The 22182-nt window shown below is 36.1% G+C and overlaps 1 protein-coding gene across 6 annotated transcripts in view; it reads right to left on the reverse strand.

Moving 5' to 3' along the window:
- Positions 1–22182, reverse strand: part of KHDRBS2 (KH RNA binding domain containing, signal transduction associated 2) — a 564075-nt gene that overhangs the window by 437711 nt on the left and 104182 nt on the right. The window lies entirely within an intron of this gene.

Genomic DNA, 22182 nt, shown 5'->3' on the forward strand with positions numbered 1-22182 from the left:
CACTTAGAGCTTATTATGCAAATCTTTTTCATGCCTTATTCACATCTTTCCTCTTTCCTGGAAATGTCCTCTTCTTAATTCAATGGAAACTTGCTCAATTTAAGAATCAGGCAAGGTCCCTCCACATTGTTGCAAATGGTAGGATTTCCTTCTTTCTCGTGGCTGAATAATATTCCTTTGTGTGTGTGTGCGTGTGTGTGTGTGTATATATATGTATGTGTGTGTGTATGTATATATATATGTGTGTGTGTATATATATATACAACATTTTCTTTATCCACTCATCCTTATACAGACTTATACAGACTTATACCTTATACTTAGGTTGTTTCCATATCTTGGCTATTGTGACTAATGTTCCAATGAACATGGGAGTGCAGATATCTCTTCAATATTCCGATTTCCTTTCCTTTACATACATATCTAGAGTGGAATTGATGGATCATATGGTAGTTCTATTTTTAGTTTTTGAGGAAGCTCCATACTGTTTTCCATAGCAGCTGAACCAATTTACATTCCCACTAACAGTGCACAGGGGTTCCTCTTTCTCCATATCCTCTCCACCACTTGCTATCTTTTTTCTTTTTGAGGATAGCCATTCTAACACGTGTGAGATGATATCTCGCTGTAGTTCTGATTTGCATTTCTCTGAAGATTAGTGATGTTGAGCACCTTTTCTTGTATCTGTTGGTCATCTGTATGTCTTCTTTGGAAAAATGTCTAATCAGATCCTCTACCCAGTTTTTTCATTTTTCATTTTTGCTGTACAGAAGCTTTTTAGTTTGATATAGTCCCTTTTTATTTTTGCTTTTGTTGCCTTTGCTTTTGGTGTCAAATCCAAAAGTCATTGCCAAAACAGAAGTCAAGTTGCTTACCCTGTATGTTTTTTTCTAGGAGTTTTATGGTTTCGGGTCTTATGTTCAAGTCTTTAACCCTATGTGAGTTGATCTGGTGTGAGATAGGGGTCCAGTTTCATTCTTTTGCTTGTGATTATCCAGTTTTCCCAACACTATTTCTTTTTTTTTTTTTTTTGTGAGGAAGATCAGCCCTGAGCTAACATCCATGCCAATCCTCCTCTTTTTGCTGAGGAAGACCAGCTCTGAGCTAACATCTATTGCCAATCCCCCTTCTTTTTTTCCCCAAAGCCCCAGTAGACAGTTGCATGTCATAGTTGCACATCCCTTCAGTTGCTGTATGTGGGACGCCGCCTCAACATGGCCAGAGAAGCGGTGTGTCAGTGTGCGCCCGGGATCCGAATCCGGGCCGCCAGTAGTGGAGCACATGCACTTAACCACTAAGCCACAGGGCCGGCCCCCCAACACCATTTCTTAAAGAGACTATTCTTTCCCCATTATAGATTATTGGCTTCTTTGTTGTAAATTAATTGACCAGATACTCATGGGTTTATTTCTGGGCTCTTTATTCTGTTCCATTGAACTATGTGTCTGTCTTTATGGCAATACCATATTATTTTGATTACTACAGTTTTGTAATACAGTTTGAAATCAGGAGGAAGTATGATGCCTCCAGCTTTGTTCTTCTTTCTCAAGACTGCTTTTGCTATTCGAGTTCTTGTACATTCTATGGGTTTGGACAAATGACGTGTATCCATCATTATAGTATCAGACAGAGTATTTTTACTGCCCTAAAAATCCTCCCTGCTTTCCCTATTCATCCCTGCCTTTCCTCCAAAAACCTGGAAATCATTGATCTGTCTCGATAGTTTTGCCTTTTCCAGAATCTCATATAGTTGGAATGATACAGATTTCAGATTGACTTCTTTCACATGGTAATATGTATTTAAGTTTCTTCCATGTCTTTTCACGGTTTGATAGCTCATTTCTTTTTAGTGCTGAATAATACGCCATTGTCTGAATGTACCACAGTTTATTCATCCATTCAACTTCCAAAGGACATTTAGGTTGTTTCCAAGTTTTGGCAACTATGAATAAAGCTGCTGTAAACATCCATGTGCAGGTTTTTGTTGTGGACATGTTTTCAACCCCTTCAGGTAAATACCAAGAAGCGTGATTGCTGGACTGTATGGTAAGATTATGTTTAGTTTTGTAAGAAATTGCCAAACTGTTTTCCAAAGTGACTGCATTCTCCAACATATTAAACTCACTCTTACGCATAAAAATATTTAAGCATTTGAGAGACAAATAAAGCACTTAAAACCTGTCAATTTTATGTCTGAATTGGTCAAATAAAAAACCTTTACTCTAAAACCTAATATATTAATAGGTCACAAACTGATAGTCTAAAATATCAATTTGAGCAGTTTGAAAAGAATTGAAGTTTTTATTACAGTAAGGTTTCTTACATTTCATAAACTAAGATACAAATGGGAACAACTCTTAGATAATTCTTTCTTACTTTGTGTCAAAATTTGCTGTGGTGTAATTTCTACTAATGTGTCCTACTTTTGCCCTCTGGAGCCATATAGGCCAAATCTACCCTGTCTTCAATTATCTGAAAGATTTTACTAGTAAGAAGGCTATCTTCATCTCTCAAGCCTAACATTTCTAGGTTCCTTATAACATTTCAAGATCCCTTGAACACTCCGGTTATGATTTTCTGTAGTCTCTCATTCACTAATTGACCCATTCATTGATTGTTTGATTAATTCACTTATTTAATCATTCAGCTATTGAAGTATTACATGCTTAGACTCTGCCAGGCACTATGGGTTGTGTTGAGACGCCACTGAAAATAGCTAATCACTAACATTACAAAAATTTTCTGTCTTATATCTTTCCCAACTTTTATAGAATTAGCAACTTTTTCTTTTATTCTTTTGTATCAGTTTAGATGAGTCTAACCTACAACAAGTAACTTTCCTGCATTTATTTTATTTATTTTTTTATTTATTTTTCCCCCAAAGCCCCAGTAGATAGTTCTCTGTCATAGCTGCACATCCTTCTAGTTGCTGTATGTGGGACGTGGCCTCAGCATGGCCGGAGAAGCGGAGGGTCGGTGCGCGCCCAGGGATCCGAACCCGGGCCGCCAGCAGCGGAGGGCACGCACTTAACCGCTAAGCCACGGGGCCGGCCCTCCTGCATTTAAATGCTTACAAATCTATGCCCTCCTATTAGTCTACAGTTTCTCCCAGGGCAGGGAGAGTTAAGTATTTAAATAGAGTTGTAGTTAGGAGCACAGGACTCATGAACCAGCCTAGGTTCAAATCATGGCTCTGCCCCTTACTCCCTGTAGGGCCTTGGGCAAATTGCTCTGTGCTCCCATCTCACCAGCTGTTAAATGGGGATATTATCAGTAGCTACCTCATAGGGTTGCTGTGACGATTCCCATTACCGAATTTTTCAGTCTACTTCCTTTGGTCTTGTTAGTTGGTGAAAAACACCTCTGTAATTCTAGGTATAGATGGATTGTGAGTCCAAATATTCATAAGATTTTCTCCTTAAGGATGTGTTTTAATAAGTATTTTAGTGGAAATGTAGAAGAGATGATTTTTAGGAGCTAGACACTATTTAAGCCAAAGACTCCAAATTTCTCTTAAATATTATCTTTTATGGAGAATGTGAAAATATCACAGTCTCTTAAAATAATAATTTCCTTTCATATCTGCTCAGTGAATGAACCGCGTTAATTTTGTTTTCCATTCAGCTAGATAAATTTAAGATTTACATTTTTCTAAATATATGTTTAATGTAGATATTTATAAGCATGATAAAATTAATAACTTCCTCCAGATTAAAATAATTATAAGGACACATTAAGAACATTAACATTTTAAAACATATCCCAGCCAACAGACAAAGTAATATAAAATTAAAGATAAATTCGAAGTAGTTAAATTCTGCTTATATACCTAACATGATTATAACTACTTTATATTATATAATTATTATGTAGTAACATAATAGTTTCAGGAAATAACTTCCCTTATAGTCATGATAAATGTGATGTGTGTGACTATCACTGCATGATAAATAGGACCTTTTTTATTCATGAAGTTGGATGTCAGACTCAACTGAAAAATGTGTATCATATTCAATGCATTTATTCCAAAGCTTGTTAAAATTACTCTATTTTGCTGCAGATGGATAAAATGACAACTGGTTTTCTATGTTTTATGGATTAAAACAGTGTAAAATGATGGCTTTAAATTTTTTTTTAATTTTTAAAATTTTTTAAATTTCCTTTATTAAAACCCCACAACAAGTTATACACTTGATTCAAGATTTATGGAAGACACACTGGACTGCATTCTTACAGACAACTGTCATGATTTCATGGGGGACTGCTTAAACATTGGAGTCCTCTGACAACATCCATCACAGCTACAGAAAGGAAATAGTGGAAAAAATGCAGTCATAAAAAATATAACACAGGAACAGAAAAGAATAAGTCATTAGACACAGAATACATAAACCAGCTATATTTTTGATACACTGGGTTAAATTTAAAAAGCAATAGAAATAGAGTCGTTAATGAAGATCTAAATCTTTTTAATGACTTAAATATTTTAACCATTTCCAAATTTAAAAAGTACACAACTAGATTTAAAATATTCTTTAAACATGTCAACTAAAGAAGCAGTGACCACAGAATGCTGTTTAATGTGCTTTCTAGAACTGTACTATCCAATATGACAGCCATTAGTCACACGTGACTCCTTAAATTGAAATTAAGTAGAATTAAAAATTCAGTTCCTCAGCCACACTAGCCATATTTCAAGTGCTCAAAAGCCATATGCAGCTAGTGACTAATATATTAGACAGTGCAGACAGAACATTTCCATCATAATAAAGTTCTATTGGAGAACGGTATTCCAGAGTTTTAGGAAAACACTACTCTAGAGAATCAGGAATATAGAACTAAATTGCTATTATCACCTGAAGTCAATGTTCTAGATGTTTAATATGATATTTTAAAACAGAAAAATTAGCTGGGATTCTTTGTACATGATTAGCTGAAAGAACACCTGTGCATTTTAAGACTGGACATTTATCTGTACATAACTACAAAACCCGGATATAAAGAAAGTAGCTTCTCTGCTTATGGTCATTTTTTTTAAAGTCCAAAATGCTTAGAAGAGATACAACTCCGTCTATTAAAGTTAAAAAACAAAGAAACAAAAACAGGTGATATTATTCCTTTCACAGCCCTTGGCATGAGGTGGTAAATGAGAAATACTAATTGAGAGGCAGTGAAATTGGAGACCTACTGGTAGTTTGCTGCAGTTCACTAAGAGTGATCCAATGGTCAGCTGCACGTGGGGTATTCAAGAGCATGGGCTTGTAATCAGATACCTCAGCCACTGAATTGAGGTATTTAGTCTTAGTCAAGTTACTTAAATTCTCTATTCATCAGTTTCTTCATTTGTAAAAAGAGGACAAGAATGGTATATTCCTCATTATGATTGTCATGAAGATACCAGCTAATAGGAAACATAGCAAATGTTAATTAGTAGTGGTATTTATAAAGGTAATGAGCTTACTAACATTATTATTTCCAGAAAAACCTGTGCTTGTTGTTAAAATGCAGATTTCTAAAATTTATCCCATGGACTAGAATCAGAACTTTTGTTGATGGAGCTTCCTAATCAATATGTTTTACAAACTCCCCAAGTAATCCTTACGTGTACCAACATTTGACAAGTTTTGGCAGCAGAAGGCTGCACACTTGGGAGTTAGGATTGAGTTTGAATCTAAACACTGCCATTTGCTGGAGCGTTGGTTTCCTTATTGTAAAATGGTAAAATAATATTTACCTCATAAGATCACTGTGAGGGTGTTACTATTAGTTAGGATCTCCACAAGATGCTCTGAAATGGCAATAAATCGAAGAGGGCTTATTTACAAAAGGGCTATTTAAAAAGATAAAAGTAGTACCTAGGGGTGGCACAAGGGAGTCTGCGTGTGGAGCATCAAGCTGTACCTCCATCAGGTCTGAAGGGAGGAGGCAGCAGAGGTTAGCAGGAGAGGGAGCACTGTAGAGCAGGCTTCCATGAGAGGAACAGAGACACCGATGGAACAAAGCTATCCTAAGGAAATATCACAGAGAAAACCAGGGGAATAGATATCCTCCCCTCATTCTCCATTCTCCTCCTCCCTCTGATTTCCTGCTGGGGTCCTACCTGGTGGAACCCAACAGGAAGCCAGAGGCCTGAGAAGCTCGTTGATGGAGTCCATGTATATTAGTCTCTCATAGCAGAAAATGGAGGAGACCAGTAGAGAGTGGAAATGGAGAGGTAAGTGTGAGATACATGTCATACATATAAGGTGTCTCGTAATTGTCTCATTTTCAATGAATGGTTTGTTATTTCTATGGTGGGTTGTGTTCTCAATGACTACATGAAAGGTTCTAATGACATAAATAACACCTGTTCATGAACAAGATATTGAGGATAAGCTGAAGTAGACAGTTCTGGATAGAAATCAGTGAAACGATCCAGTTTATTTTGATGAATGATGTCTCTAAAAACTAGTTAATATTCTTGAAATATTTGTAAATGTCTGACATTTTAACAGTAATTTTCAGACTACTAAGTAATCAATATCACTTCAAAATAACCTTGTAAGGGAATAGAAATTCATCTCCACTATTTAATTATGAGAAAACTGACATTTTAACTGGCTGATGAATATATGAAAGAGCCAGGACTCAGATTCAAGTCTTTATTGTTGTTTTAAAGTTTCTTTCCTTTGCTTAAATAATCAATCTACCTGTCATCTAAAATCATTCTTACAACAAAATGTACAAGTGAAAATGTCAACTAGGACATCTCTTATGTTCTTATCACTAAGTAAATACCTTAATGCTATGATTCTCAAAGTGTGGTCCCTGTGACCAAGCTGTTGAATGAGCATCACCTGGGAACTTGTTAGAAATGCAAATTCTTGCCCCTCCCGCAGCCCTACTGAATCAGAAATTCTGAGGGTGGAGCCCAGGCATCTGTCTCTTTGCAAGCCCTCCTAGTGATCCTGATGCAAGTAAAGTTTGAGAACCACTCCTTTAATGGATTATATTTGATCAACTGCCGGCAGCCACTATAGTTGAAACCTGACTATCTGGAAGAAACTGAAACATACTGATGGGAACTTTTCTATAGTTTTAGCCTGATTTAAAATGATGAATCTGTCACCAGGTTAATATTGACTATTACTCAGTAGAATCATACAATATGGTAGTAGTATTTTCATTATGCCATCAATTGTGATGTGTTTAAAAAGGATCAGGTCTTTCATTCTCTTCCACTCTAATGGAATTTAGAGAATTCCCATAAATTTCCACATCAAGACCAGAAATCATGCATTTCAACATTAAATGGAAATAGTTTTGAACTGGATTAACATGGCCTGCTTTGGTCTGATTTGTTCATGAAAATTAGATGAGTATCTAAGGCATGGGTCAACTGTTTTTTTTTTTTCCCCTGTAAATGGTCAGATAGTAAATATTTTGGGCTTTTTAGATCATATGGTCTCTTGGAACTACTCCACTACATTATAAAACAAATTAGCTATAGACAATACATAAACAAATGGGTGTGGTTATGTTCTAAAAAAACCTTACCAGAACAGATCATGGATTTGGTCCATAGGCCATATTTTGTCAACTCTTGTGGCTTAAGGAATCTGATGACAACATTTTACACATGAAAAATGGAACTAAGGCAGGTGAAGGCTTTTGTTCAAATCATATAGCTTAGTAAGAGCAGTTTCATTAAATGATTCCCAACTAGGAGATGTACTTCTCTAATTATGAGGAACTCATTATAACTAAAGACTCAGCACCATTCCATTACTATATAAATATGTTTTTTTCTATTACAGTTTATTCAAGATTATCTTAATTTTGTACAACTATTGCATGAAGATTACTGTTTGTTTTTGCTTAGAGGATAGATTTGGTTTCTTGAAATTATGTTTTATAATGTTAAGGCTTTGATTTTTTTCTCCCTTATGTGAAAACAGGGAAAACCAATTGCAACGTAATACCACCACTAATGTCAAAACTGCAATGAGTGGTTAACTTGGCATCTCCACCACAGTGAACATGAGATTCTTGGCTTCTGCCTGGCAACTGCTTGCCAAGCACTTTAAAAGCACAGCAATTTAGGCATACAGTCTTTTAGTCTGTTCCCTGAGGCAAAGCTCATAGCTCTTGGTGACATATGTAAGAACTCACTAACAGCACCTGTAAAGTTGGCCTGGTCTTGTATTTGAAATGTGTTCTTTCCTATTCTCTACTGTTGGGTCTGAGCCTCTGGATGCTAAATCTCATTTGATTGACTTTCAGCTCTTTCTTAAATCAATGTAATTCTCAAACTCTGTAACTGATTTTTTCATCTGCTAGATTTCTGGCATCTAAAGTAGGCAATCTTCTGGGGATAACTCATGTTAGGCATACAATTTCAAAATCAGTTTTATTTAGAGCAGAATTGTAAACTCAAGATCTTCAGAGGCCATTCAGGTAACAATAATGAATGTAAATGCCGGTATAAATCAAAAAGCACTGCAAGATTTATATTAAATGACAACTGATATTTGGCCTCAGTGTCAGTAAACAATAGGGAGTGGTGGAGACTTGGGCAAACCAGAGCGGACATATTCTATCTAAAGAAAAAAATCATTACTTCTCATCAACTGATTAATGATCTTAGGCTATAAAAGCCCAGTGTTACCCTCTTTTTCAATTATTTCATAAAATAATTTTTGAAACAGATTTTCTCTGTGAAATACATGTGAAAGGTTTAAATGCTATCCACTAATTCCTATTTCTTAAACACTCTGAGGATTGAACACACACTTCATAGGCTGCCACTTTAGAAACTCTGACTTAAGGTTTAGTAAATTATTCTAAATGTATTAGTTCATATGCTGAAGTTCCCAAAGTTAAATGAACACAGTTTCCTCTAAGTGGTTTCAGTATTGTTCAAAGAGATTTTTTAGCTGGGATCTTCAAATCGCATCAAAATGTTCAGTGTGTTGTCTTTCCAAGTCTGCTGCTCTGCGTGCTTGTCGTGCTGCCGTGTCCACTTGCACATGTCCTACTCCCTCACTGCCCAGGCACATGGCTGACAGACGTTAATGACAGACCTTGGGCTGACTCTTCTATGGTCTAGGAGCACAACCATGATTGATCACTACGTCCTAAATAAGACTTGGAGTCAAAGAGACAGCATGCAAAGGCACTCAATAACCTTCTGTCTTCTTGATTCCCAACATTGTATGCATAAAGGTTATCATACACTCCTCTTCAGCCATCTAGGTGATCTTGACAAGCTTCAATTGTTCTGTAATTGCATCCGTTTTTCAACAGTTGTGCTCTTGGAATGCATTTGCTCTTTTGACTAATCAGATAACTTGAAGATGCAGTGCCACTTCTGCAATAAAACCAATATTGATAAGAGTCATTTGGTATTTTAAGGAATCCATATTTCAGGAGAAAATTATACTATCAACCGTGATTTATGTGAAATTCTTGTTATTTGTAAAGCAAGTAGGTCTCTAAATTCCTACTTATGCAAAATTTAACCAAAAATGTTATCTCTTATTACTGCGACCAAAGGCTAATAAAAAAAAAGGTGATTCTACAGTGAGTTGCTCATATTGCATTTTCTCTTAATCTTAAAATAGCAGTCTGTTGCCAAACAAAAGGAATAAGAGAATAACTGAAGCTTGTCTAGATCATCTAGAAGGTTGATTAAACCTAGAAACGGTTCCGTGTGAAATTGCCTGTGAACTAGAATTTACGAACCCATTATACTTTGTAGATATGACTTATACAGATTACTCCCTCAAGAAAAATATAAAGAAAATAGAGATATGTCACCAAAAACTATATGTGTTGCCATTACAACAAAGCATAAGGTTAAATATAAACAAAACTGCATCTTTAATGTTTTGTCCTATCAAACTGCCAGCAAGTTTTTATTGGAAGAGTGTAAAATTGGATATTTTAAATTATTCCAAGGCAGTGTATAAAATGACCACTGGCAAGTCATAAGTAACTGTTTGCTTGCACTTCTGCCTTAGCAAACACAACGCTGCTCTTTTCATCCTCAAACAGGTAGTGCTAAAAACACATTGCTTGAATTTTTTTTTAAGATGGAAAACAATCTGAAAACATAGTATTTTTAAACCTTTAGCTTAAGATTTTATTACTTTTCAAAGAGCCATTGACAAACATTTTCAGAAAAAAAATGCTTCACTAGATGCCAGTGGAAAGACAAGAGAAGTATATTACTTTATAAAAATGACTGTTAATTTGAGTTTAAAAGTTTTTTGTCATTTACATATGACGACAAATCGAAGAGAAATACAAATATATTCTGAGACTACCATTTATTGCCCATATCCCAAATACAGATTCAATCTACTTAGTTCTCATTATACAGCACCCTCATCAGTACAATATACACTTCATCAGAGCTATTTGATACTGATGAGAACAATGAGAAGGTCACTGACTTTTAAACCATTAGAGTAACATGATGTAAGTCAAACCATTCATTAAATGACAATCAACCATAAGGGCTGAGTTAGCAGTAATTAACCCAGCTGCTCTGCAGATGGTTTACGCTCTGCTACTGCCCCCTACTGCCAGCACCACCTTTCGACTTGGCCATGTGAGAGTTCATATTTGCAACTGCTGTCCTTTAATCTTATTTACTTTCAAATATTAATTTTGAATATTTAAATTATAAATATTAAATGTCTGGATATGAATATAAAATAACCCAAACCCTATAGTCTATTAATTTTATTCAATATTACAAAGATACAAATCTTCCAGACATCTTTGCCTTCAACATTACTTTTCTTTCATATTTCTCTTAAGCCCCTAGCTTTCTGTAGTTTCCATAAAGAATTCCAAATCTCTTAGTAATATCTAAAAAATGATACAATTTTTTGAGATAAACAAGGTGAAATAATTGATACAGTTTCTGGCTCATAGCAAGTGCACCATGAAAAGTATTTATATGCAGGAGATGACAAGACAGGAGGCAGGAGAGAGAGGTGGCATACAAATAATGGAACCAACCCACACAATACTAAGACTTTAGATTTTACAAACAGATTTCCATTTTAGATAAATAATTCTGGCAGCTGAATGGAGGATGCATTTGTGGGGGCAAGACTAGAGGCAGGGACAGTTGGGAGACTTCTGTTATAAACATGCAGAGAAATGATATAAATTTCTGGGTTATAAATGGATAGTTAAAGAGAATAGATGACCAGAGTTTTTTAACAAAAAACCCATTAATGGGTTTCAAAGATTCATAAGCCCTCTGAGATATACATATAATTCCTGGTGCTTCTGTGATATACATGCTACCACTCATTCATCCTCCTTCTTGGGACAAAAAGTCCATCACTATCAATAGATTCTCAAAGAGATGTACAAATTAAACCAAAAGCATTAAGGAACACTGGTGTAGAGTGTTACATGCAGTGGATTAAGAATGAAACTCCGAAGAACACCAATATTTAAGGGACAGATAGAGGGAAAAAAGGCAAAGAGGAAAACCAGATAAATATAAAGAGAAACTGGTTAAATGCATTGCTTTAGAATTGAAGGAAATACAAAGTTGTAAAAAGGAGAATGAACTTAATTGTGTACAGTGCAGCATGGGAGTCTTGCAGAGAAAGAAATGCTATTGCTGTTTATAATTAGAATGTCACTGAGGCCCTTAAAGAGAACAGTTTTGAAAGAAGAGTGATTTATTGGGGCTGGGCCGTTGGCGCAAGCGGTTAAGTGTGGGCGCTCTGCTGTGGCGGCCGGGGGTTCGCGGGCTCGGATCCCGGGCGCGCACCGACCCACCGATTGTTAAGTCACGCTGTGGCGGCGTCCCATATAAAGTGGAGGAAGATGGGCACAGATGTTAGCCCAGGGCCAGTCTTCCTCAGCAAAAAAAGAGGAGGATTGGCAGATATTAGCTCAGGGCCGATCTTCCTCACAAAAAAAAAAAAAAAGAAGAAGAGTGATTTACAATCAGAGAAGATACCAATACATCGGGGGGCATTTGGAAATACATGGTGGAGTGTTTTCTGATTATCAGAAATACTGAAATTTAATTCACAGGATCAAGAGATGCTAGACATTTCAAAAGTGTGGAACAGTCTTGAATAATGAAGAAATGAGCATGAAAGCCACAATGGAGTGAACTTGGAAATTAACGACAGTGTAGAAGCAGACACAGTGAGAACCGAATTATTTTGCAAAGCTAAAATGAGAAAGAGGGAAGAGGTAGTAGACAGCAGCCAGACGTATACTTCCTTTTTAGAATAAGAAAGATTTAGATATCTATACTGACTAAGAGAAAAAAGCCTGTAGCAAAGGTAACACTGACAAACAATATTAATAAGACAAGGCTCTAGAGGAGACTGGTGGATGATGTGAGAATTTGCAAAAAGAAAAAAGGGTGATTTGAAATCAGACAGGACAGTAAAAACTTCATCCTATGTGACAGAGGAAGGAGTTGCCCATAGGCTTTAGAGAGGAGCCAGATGAACGAGATCCTGCTTGATGGCCTCAGTTTTCTCAAAAAATAGAACTGAAGTTCAGTGTAGCAAACGCTTCTAATTTTTCTTCTGTTTACTGTAGTAAATCTTTTTTTTCAAAATATCCTTTTCATGTGCATAATAAATACAATGCTTCATTTTTAGTGTTTTAAATAATTGTTTCATAGGCTTCATGATAATCATACTTTTATAAAGACAGTCTTCATATATGTATGCAATCAATGTATAAACTTTTATTTATTTGTTTGTTTGTTTCTCTGAGCACTTATCTATCCCACACATTACTCTGGCACATGCTAACATGTAGGTAGCATGGTGGATTTCCTTTGGTGTCTTTCATTTACATGGGTACTAAAACAATTCTACCCTTAGATCTTAAGTTAGAAGGAAAAATGATCTGCAGAGCTCTTAGTTAAATTTATTGTATCTACTAAAGCATGTTTTCTAGCATGATTTCCATGGGCTAAAAATTTTGCCTTTCCTAATGCTGTATCAAACAATATACAGAGTGGAAAATATCCCTGAGTAATTTTATTTTATTTTATTTATTTATTTATTTTTTTGTGAGGAAGATCAGCCCTGAGCTAACATCCATGCTAATCCTCCCCTTTTTGCTGAGGAAGACCGGCTCTGAGCTAACATCTATTGCCAAGCCTCCTCCTTTTTTTTACCCCCAAAGCCCCAGTAGATAGTTGTATGTCACAGTTGTACATCCTTCTAGTTGCTGTATGTGGGACGCAGCCTCAGCATGGCTGGAGAAGCGGTGCATCAGTGCACGCCTGGGATCTGAACCCGGGCCACCAGTAGCGGAGCACACGCACTTAACCGCTAAGCCAAGGGGCCGGCCCACACTGAGTAATTTTAAATAGTCCATACATCTTAACTCACCAAAAGTAGAGAAAGAAAAATGACAACCACCACAACTACACTTTTCTCCTGATTATACTCAATTTGTGAGAATTATAGAGAGAAGAGTACTATGAGGGCAGGCACATGGGGTTGATCTGTCAAAATACCATAAATAGCAGTGGGTAAACTGTGGCTAGGTTTCTGGTTGTCCAAGCCCAAGGTCCAGGCAAAGGGGATACAAAATGGGAATAGGACCAAAAACTGCTGCCTCTTTCCTATCTAATTGTTGTTTTGTTTTAGGTTTCTATTTGTGTTTTGATGGGTAGCAATGTGTCCTGAAAGATTGCTGATTAACATTCCCTGAGGGTTCAATTTTGCAACCTTGCATCCATCTCTTTGGGTAGATTGTGGACGTCAATGAGAACATCTGGGAGGGTCAATAAGCAGTCGTCTTAGGCTGGATTTCCCTAAATGCAGACTCTGAGACTAGAGTTTTGGTGTGAGTGGTTTATTCGGGAGAGGTTTCCAGGAATGGAGAAGTGAGGAAGTGAGAAAGGGAAGGGAAGGGCCCGGCCCCATGGAGTAGCGGTTAAGTTCGTGTGTTCTGCTTCAGTGGCCCAGGGTTTGCCAGTTTGGATCCTGGGTGCGGACCTACTCACCACTCGTCAAGCCATGCTGAGGTGGCGCCCCACGTCGAAGAACTAGAAGGACCTACAACTAGGATATACAACTATGTACTGGGGCTTTGGGGAGAAAAAAAAAAGAAAAAGAGGAAGATTGGCAACAGATGTTAGCTCAGGGCCAATCTTCCTCAAACAAAAAAAATATTTAAAAAAAAAAAAGAAAAGGAGGAAAACCAAGAAAAGGCTACTAATCATCAGGTTATTGCTGTGAGCAACTGTGGCTCAATCCCCTGGGGACCTCTGTGAGACAGTGCAGACCATCCCTCAGGGTTATCCACCCACGAAGTGAAGAAACTAGGTAATTATCCCCAACCGCCACCTGTCATTGGCCAAGGGCTGCTACCAAACCCATTAATTCCTTGGCATATCTGACATGATCTGTGTCTGGACTGAGAAAAAGCCCTCCAACAGTAATGTGAAAGTACCTCAAGTAGGGCACCATTGGCACATACTGGATGAAGTATAGTCAGTGTCTCTACAGCTGCCTTGACGAGCTGCTATTTTACTCACTTGGATGGTCATGTATCGGAAATGTGTGGTGTTGCACGTCAGCTATGATGATGGAGTTCTTACATTTTGCCATTCTATCTATGTAGTCATGTAGTTTTAGATACATAGTAGTACCTAAAGTAGTACCCAGTAGTTTATGCTATTGTTTTATTTGGTGTAGTTTTCCCTATAGATAAGCTTTTCCTTTTTTTTAAACTGTGAACATTATGCAGATTCAGTTTTCCAAACAAGAAAATATATTCCACGTGGGAAGAGAGACAGTGAAAACTCACACTTTTTACAGAGTAGGTAGTGATCCTATTTTATTATCATTATTACTACTGTATATGGTTAAGCTAAGTTGTGCTTGAAACATAAATTTCAAATTGTAGATCTCAGCATTTAGCTCCAAATTGCAAAGGCAATTCCTTTTGTACTTTAAAACATCCAAAAAAAAATATGCCTCTGAACATATCTGTTCTTATTGACCTGAAATTATGATTCGATTTAGGTTCCAAAAAACTAAACTTACACCCAGAAACTACATATGCACTACAAGAACACAGATGATTTTAAAGGACACAAGTCTCAGGATGCAGCCTCACTCCAAAGAAATATTTGGTAAAGTGAACTCTTTAATATTAGTGTCCATAGACACGATTAGCTCTTCTAAGTACCTAACCATTGTATTGGATTCATATGTAAACATGGGTTTATTTTCCATCAAAAAATGTAATCCATGTAGTTATTCTTAAGTAAACATCAGTAGCACTGTAAAATTAAGTAAATATCTAGAACACCACAATGGAATAAGCAACATGAATATTTGAAGAAATTTCATGTTAAAGAAGAAATAGGACTACTCTGTCAGGATAAATTACATCCATGAATTTAGGAAGGACTAGATGAATGCTAACACTTCTATCAGGTATATGTTTACACTTTTTGAAAGAACTGTATTCTGAAGTCCTGTAATTATATATCTACATCTTACAAACAAGCAGGTGATGAAATGTACCTAGAAAAACATTATACATTATCTAAATTACATATATATATAGAGAGAAAGACAGACATAAAAAGAGACAGAGAAACAGAAAGCGATAAAGACAGACATAATACCTATGTTTCAATAAATGATACTCTTTTGATTTAAATGTTAATGAAGTGAAATAAATTCTTTGTTACCAATCATTGAAGCATAAATCAAATCAATTCAATCATTTAAAAATTGAATGGGGGGCTGGCCCCATGGCCTAGTGGTTGGGTTTGGCGTGCTCTGCTTTAGCAGTGGGTTTAGTTCCTGGGCACAGACCTACACCACTCATCAGCGGCCATGTTGTGGTGGTGACCCACATACAAAACCGAGGAAGATTGGCAACAGATATTAGCTAAGGGCAAAATCTTCCTCGGGAAAAAAAAAAAAAAAAAAGAATGGCATATTATTGACATATATATATATAAGTACACATATAAACACATATATATATGTAAACATACATATATACACACACTCTGTCTTTCTGTCTTTATATATATAGAGAGAGAGAGAGAAAGAAAGAAAAGAGAGAGCAAGAACAAAGAACTGATTTTACTTCATCAACTTCCAAATCACAAGGCTAGCCTATTTATTGGAAAACATAGGTAGTATTAAGTTTGTATAAATCATTGAGTTTTAAAACCACTTCTGTTTTAGCATCTAAAAAAATCTTAAGCTCAAAAACATGGTTATCTTAAAGCTAATTACCACATAATTGACTTATTCTGGTTTAAAAACTATAGAAAAATACATCAAAAACTTGAGCAAAGTTTCTACATACACTTGATGGTGCATTCTTCTGAAAATAAAATTTATGACACCACTATAATACAAATTTATTATGATTAAGCTAACAGGTGCAATCCTAACTCACCTACATACCTCCCACAAAAGCTTTCCTTTTCTGAAAGACTACTCACATGTTTTTATCACACTGAACTCATAAATACACATGGCCTATTGTTTTTATAAGAGACAAGCTACTTTAACTTGATGAAAATTATTTTAGTACATATATTTAATAGTTTAAAGACAACACGTAATATCATTTACATTTTGCATTGGGTTGAAGTGCCTCTGTTTTTAACACCCATTAGTCTTAGATATACCACATGGACTTTACAGAACACATTTATTGCATGCCCAGGAATCAATCTCAAATGTTTGAAGATTGCTACATTTTTTTTCCTGGAGTCCCTTCTTTTCCAAGGTAAATTTTCAGTTCCATGCATGCTTCTTCATAGGAGGTGCTTTTGAACAACTCACAATCATATAACACTAATTCTCTTCTGGTAAGTCTCACCATATTATTTTTTTCTCTATTTTAGAATGTCAGGCTTAGAAGAGAAGGTAATATTCTAAGAGTCTGAGTAATGCAGAATAGGATTACTGACTCACCTATTCTGTGATTTACCACATTGTCCTCCGGCTGCCCTGGTGACCACGGAATTGTGGGTCACGTGGAACCCCTGTCAGAGTGAGTTCCTGAGAGACCATAATAAGCAGATATCCCTGGCCTACCAATATTAGATAAGAAATAAAAATAAGGTTTTATTGTTTTACTGGGATTATGGAGCTATTTATTCCTGCAGCATAATGTAGTTTGCATTAATTTATACTTCTTTCTGCTTTCAACTATGGACTTTATTTTTTATTCCTCATTTGTAAGAGTTCCTGATATACACCGAAAATATTTTTATTTCCATCTTGTTGATTATCATTATTATTTTAATGCAGAAATTCTCAAATCATTCTTTTTTTCATTATGAGATCTGACCTTAAGAAGATTCTGTAAAAGCCTCCATTATATTAGAATTTTTAATTTGGAACTATAAAATATCCAATTTTTTATATTTAAATTTTCAATACACTAAGCTATATTGGGATCAGGTATGAGACAAAATAACTAATTTTACTGCAGCTACATCATTTATTGAATAAAATATCTCTTACAAATGATTTAACATGCCAAATTTTCACATCCTAAATTCTCACACACACTTGGCTTATTTCTCCACTTTCTAGACTGATCCAGGAATGTATGAAATAAGCACCACAGGTTTTTTTGTAAAAAAAAAAAAAAAAACTATTTTTTAGAGCAGTATTAGGTTTACAATAAAATTACAGGAAGGTATGGAGATTTCCCTTATAGGGCTGCCCTCACACACGCATAGCCTCCTTCATTATCAACATCGTTCACTAGAATGGTAGAGTTTTTTTTACCAAGGATGAACCGACATTGACACATCACGATCACCAAAAGTCCTTAGTTATGTTAGGGTTCACTACCGGTGTTGTACATTCTATGGGACTGGACAAATGCATAATGATATATATCCATCATTACAATATTATACAGAGTATTTTCCCTGCCACAGAACTCAGCCACACAATCCCACTAATAGTAGGGAGAATAGTAGAGAAGTTTTAGGTTCACAGCAAAATTGATAGCCTGTTTCTTTTGGTGCTGAATAATATTCCATTGTCTAGATGTACTACAGTTTATCCATCCACCTACTGAAGAATATCTTGTTTACTTCCAAGTTTTGACAACTATGAATAAACATATACTATATACATATGCAATATATAGCATATGAATAAACATATGCTACAAATATCTGTGTGCAGGTTTTTGTGTGGACATAAGTTTTCAACTCCTTTGGGTAAATATTAAGGAGCATGGCTGCTGGGTCATATGGTAAGGGTATATTTAGCTTTGTAAGAAACCGCCAAACTATCTTCCAAAGTGGCTGCACCATTTTGCATTCCCACCAACACTGTGTGAGAGTTCCTGTGGCTCCACATGCTTTCTAGCATAGGGTGTTGTCAGTGTTCCTGATTTTGGCCACTCTAATAGGTGTGTAGCGGTATCTCACTGTTGTTTTAACTTGTATTTCCCTGATGACGTACGATGTGGAGCGTCTTTTCATATGTTTATTTGTCATTTGTATATCCTCTCTGGTGAGGCGTCTGTTAAGGTCTTGGTCCATGTTTTGATTGGGTTGTTTGTTTTCTTATTGTTGAGTTTTAAGTGTTCTTTTTATATTTTGAATAAGTCCTTTATCAGGTTTGTCTTTTACAATATTTTTTCCCAGCCTGTGACTTGTCTTCTAATTCTCTTGATATTCTCTTTCGCAGAGCAGAACTTTTTAATTTTAATGGAGTCCAGCTTATCAATTTTATCTTTCATGGATCATGCCTTTGATGTCTTTTCTAAAAAGTCATCACCACATCCAAGGCCATCTAGGTTTTCTCCTATGTTATCTTCTAGGAATTCTATAGTTCTGCATTTTATATTTAGGTCTATGATCCATTTTGGATTAACTTTTGTGAAGGGTGTAACGTCTGTGTCTAGATTTATTTTTTCGGAGGTGGATGTCCTGTGGTACCAGCACCACTTTTTGAAAAAGCTATCTTTTCCCATTGTATATTTGCCCCTTTGTCAAAGATCGGTTGATTAAATTAAATATTATAATATTTGATTATATTTCTGGGTTCTCTATTCTATTCCAGTGATCTATTTGTCTATTCTTTTGTCAATACAACACTGTTTTGATTACTGTAGTTTAGCAGTAAGTCTTGAAGCAGGTAATATCAGTCCCCTAACTTTGTTCTTCTCCTTCAATATTATGTTGGCTATTCTGAGTCTTTTGCCTCTCCATATAAACTTTAGAAAGTTTGTTGATATCCATAAAATAACTTGCTGGGGTTTTGATTGAGACTGCATTGAACCCATAGATCAAGTTGGGAAGAACTGACATCTTGACAATATTGAGTCTTCCTATTGACAAACATGGAATATCTCTCAATTTATTTAGTTCATCTTTGATTTCATTCATCAAAGTTTTGTAGTTTTCCTTATATAGATCTTCTATGTGTTTTGTCAGATTTATACCTAAGTATTTCATTTGGGGAGTGGTAATGTAAATGGTATTGAATTTTTAATTTTAAATTCCACTTGTTCATTGTTGGTAGATAGGAAAGCAATTGACTTTTGTATATTTACCTTGTATCCTGCATTCTTTCTATAATTGCTTACTAGTTCCAGAAGATTTTTGTCAATTCTTTTGAATTTTCTACATAGATGATCATGTCACCTGCAAATAAAGACAGTTCTATGTCTTCCTTCACAATCTGTATACCTTCTATTTCCTTGTCTTGCCTTATTGCATTAGCAAGGACTTCAAGGTCAGCATTGAAAAGGAGTGACAAGAGGGGACATCCTTGCCTTGTACCTGATCTTAGTGGGAAAGGTCCAAGTTTCCCACCATGAAGTATGATGTTAGCTATACGTTTTTGTAGATAGCCTTTGTTAAGTTAAGAAAGTTCCCCTCTACGTCTAGTTTACTGAGAGGTTATATCATGAATGGTTACTGGATTTTGTCAAATGCTTTTTCTACATCTATTGATATAATCATGTAATTTTTCATTTTTAGTCTGTTAATGTAATGGATTACATTAATTGACTTTCAAATGCTGAACCAGACTTGCATGTCTAGGATAAATCCCACTTGGTCATAGTGCATAATTCTTTCTATACTTTTTTAGATTTGATTTGTTAAGAATTTCTTGAGGATTTTTGCATTTATGTTCATAAGAGATATTGGTCTGTAGTTTTCTTTTTTTGTAATGTCTCTGTCTGGTTTTGGCATTAGGATCATGCTACCCTCACATAATGAGTTAGGAAATATTCTCTCTGCTTCTACCCTCTGAAAGAGATTGTAGGCTTAATTTTTTTTCAAACAGGTTTATTGAGACGTATCTACATACCATAGAATTCACCCATTTTATAGGTGCAATTCAAAAATTTCTAGTACATTCATAAACTTGGGCAACCATCACCATCCTCCTTCTCCTCTTTTATCCCTTCACTCCACTCTGCACTCTTGTAAGTAGTATTTAGTTCCTCTCAAATGCAACTGTTTTGTGCAAGACAGATGTTTTAGTTTGCTAGGGCTTCCATAACAAAATACCACAGTGGCATAAACAACAGAAATTTATTTTCTCACAGTTCTGGAGGCTAGAAGTCCAAGATCAAGGTGTTGTCAGTGTCGGTTCCTTCCAACACCTCTCCCTTGGCTTGCTGATGCCCACCTTCTTGCTATGTCCTCACATGGCTTATTTTCCATGCATATGCATCCCTGGAGACTCTTCGTGTATCCAAATTTCCTCTTCTTATAAGGACACCAGTCAGATCGGATTAGGGCCACCCTAATGACCTCATTTTAACTTAATCACCTCTTTATGGACCTTGTCTCCAAATACAGTCACATCTGAGGTAACGAAGATTAGGGCTTCAATATGTAAATTTAGGGGGACACAATTCAGCCTATAACAACAGATATTATTTCCTTTGAGTGAAGAAACTCCTGTTTACCATGCAGCATCTATGGGGTAGTATTATCTCTCTTTTCCCTTCCTAACTTAGCCTTTCCCTCTCCAGCTCTCACATCTGGGAATGAAACCTTCTTCCCATTGTACTCCTTTTAGTTCTTGGAGTCAATTGTGTGTTATTTCTTCCATTCTATTCAGAAACTCATCTTCCCTTCAGTTTCCATACTTATAAGTGAGCAAAGGATCATCAAAGGGGTTTTGGTAATTACATTGAAATAACAAAACCACTGTGTGTTTTTTCTGGGTCCCTACCACACCTGTTTTCAGAGATTCCATATGCATACTTCTCCTCTTGAGAATTATCATATAACTTCTCCTTTATTGTGCCCACAAGGCAAAACTGCTTGGCTATTCCCTCAGAGTATCATTGATTATAATACACCCCAGAAACAGAAAAAAGTCCTCTTGATACAGAACCTCTTAATCGCAAGTTCCTGAGCCTGACGCACAGTAAGCCAATCACTGACACACGTGCTTGGAGATGGAGAAAGGTTTATTCAAATTGGCCAAAAAGAGAAGGTGGGATGACAGGTTCTCTCAAATCCACCTTAACAAGAGAAGCAAGGGTTTTATAGAGCTAAGGGGCTTGGCAGGAGGAGTTTCAGAGAAACAAAGGGTTAATCCATGTTTCTTTCACTCTCGATAAGCCCCTGGGCAATCTGACTTCTGGGCATCAACAGCAGCTGGGGGCTGGTTATCCTTGAAGGCATTCTTTTTTTTCTATAAAACAAGCTCATAAATCCTTGTGACCTTTGAGTTACCCCTCAGGTTAAACAAACAAACAAAAATAGCAAATTGACAAGATTAACTTCTTTTCATAACGAGGTCAAAAAGTAATCTTATTGAATACCTACAGTAACCCTCACAGTACCTGGCTTTACTCTAAAGTTTTTAAACTTTCTTCACTATCTCCCTGTTTCCATAATCTCTCCCCAAGTTGGTATGTCATCCAAGTGGTATCTTGGATGACCAGTGTCCCATATCACCTAAACAAAACAAAAGATTTAAGAAATCACTGGTTGCTGCCTCTTTTCTCAGCTATCCCTTATTTCATTACATCTTGCTTTTAAGTAACTACTTTATAAATGGATTTTAAAAGAAGAAAACAAAAAGGTTTAAAATTCCCTTACGTACTTTTTAACCTAGAATTATGGCTTTTACATGAGTTTCTACAGACTTGATTCCCATTCCTATAAAATATGTTCTCTACTACAATGTTTTCATTTTACTGCCA

Source organism: Ceratotherium simum, chromosome 13 (assembly GCF_057802395.1).
Source record: "Ceratotherium simum simum isolate JZ-2026a chromosome 13, ASM5780239v1, whole genome shotgun sequence".
Classification (NCBI taxonomy): Eukaryota; Metazoa; Chordata; class Mammalia; order Perissodactyla; family Rhinocerotidae; genus Ceratotherium; species Ceratotherium simum.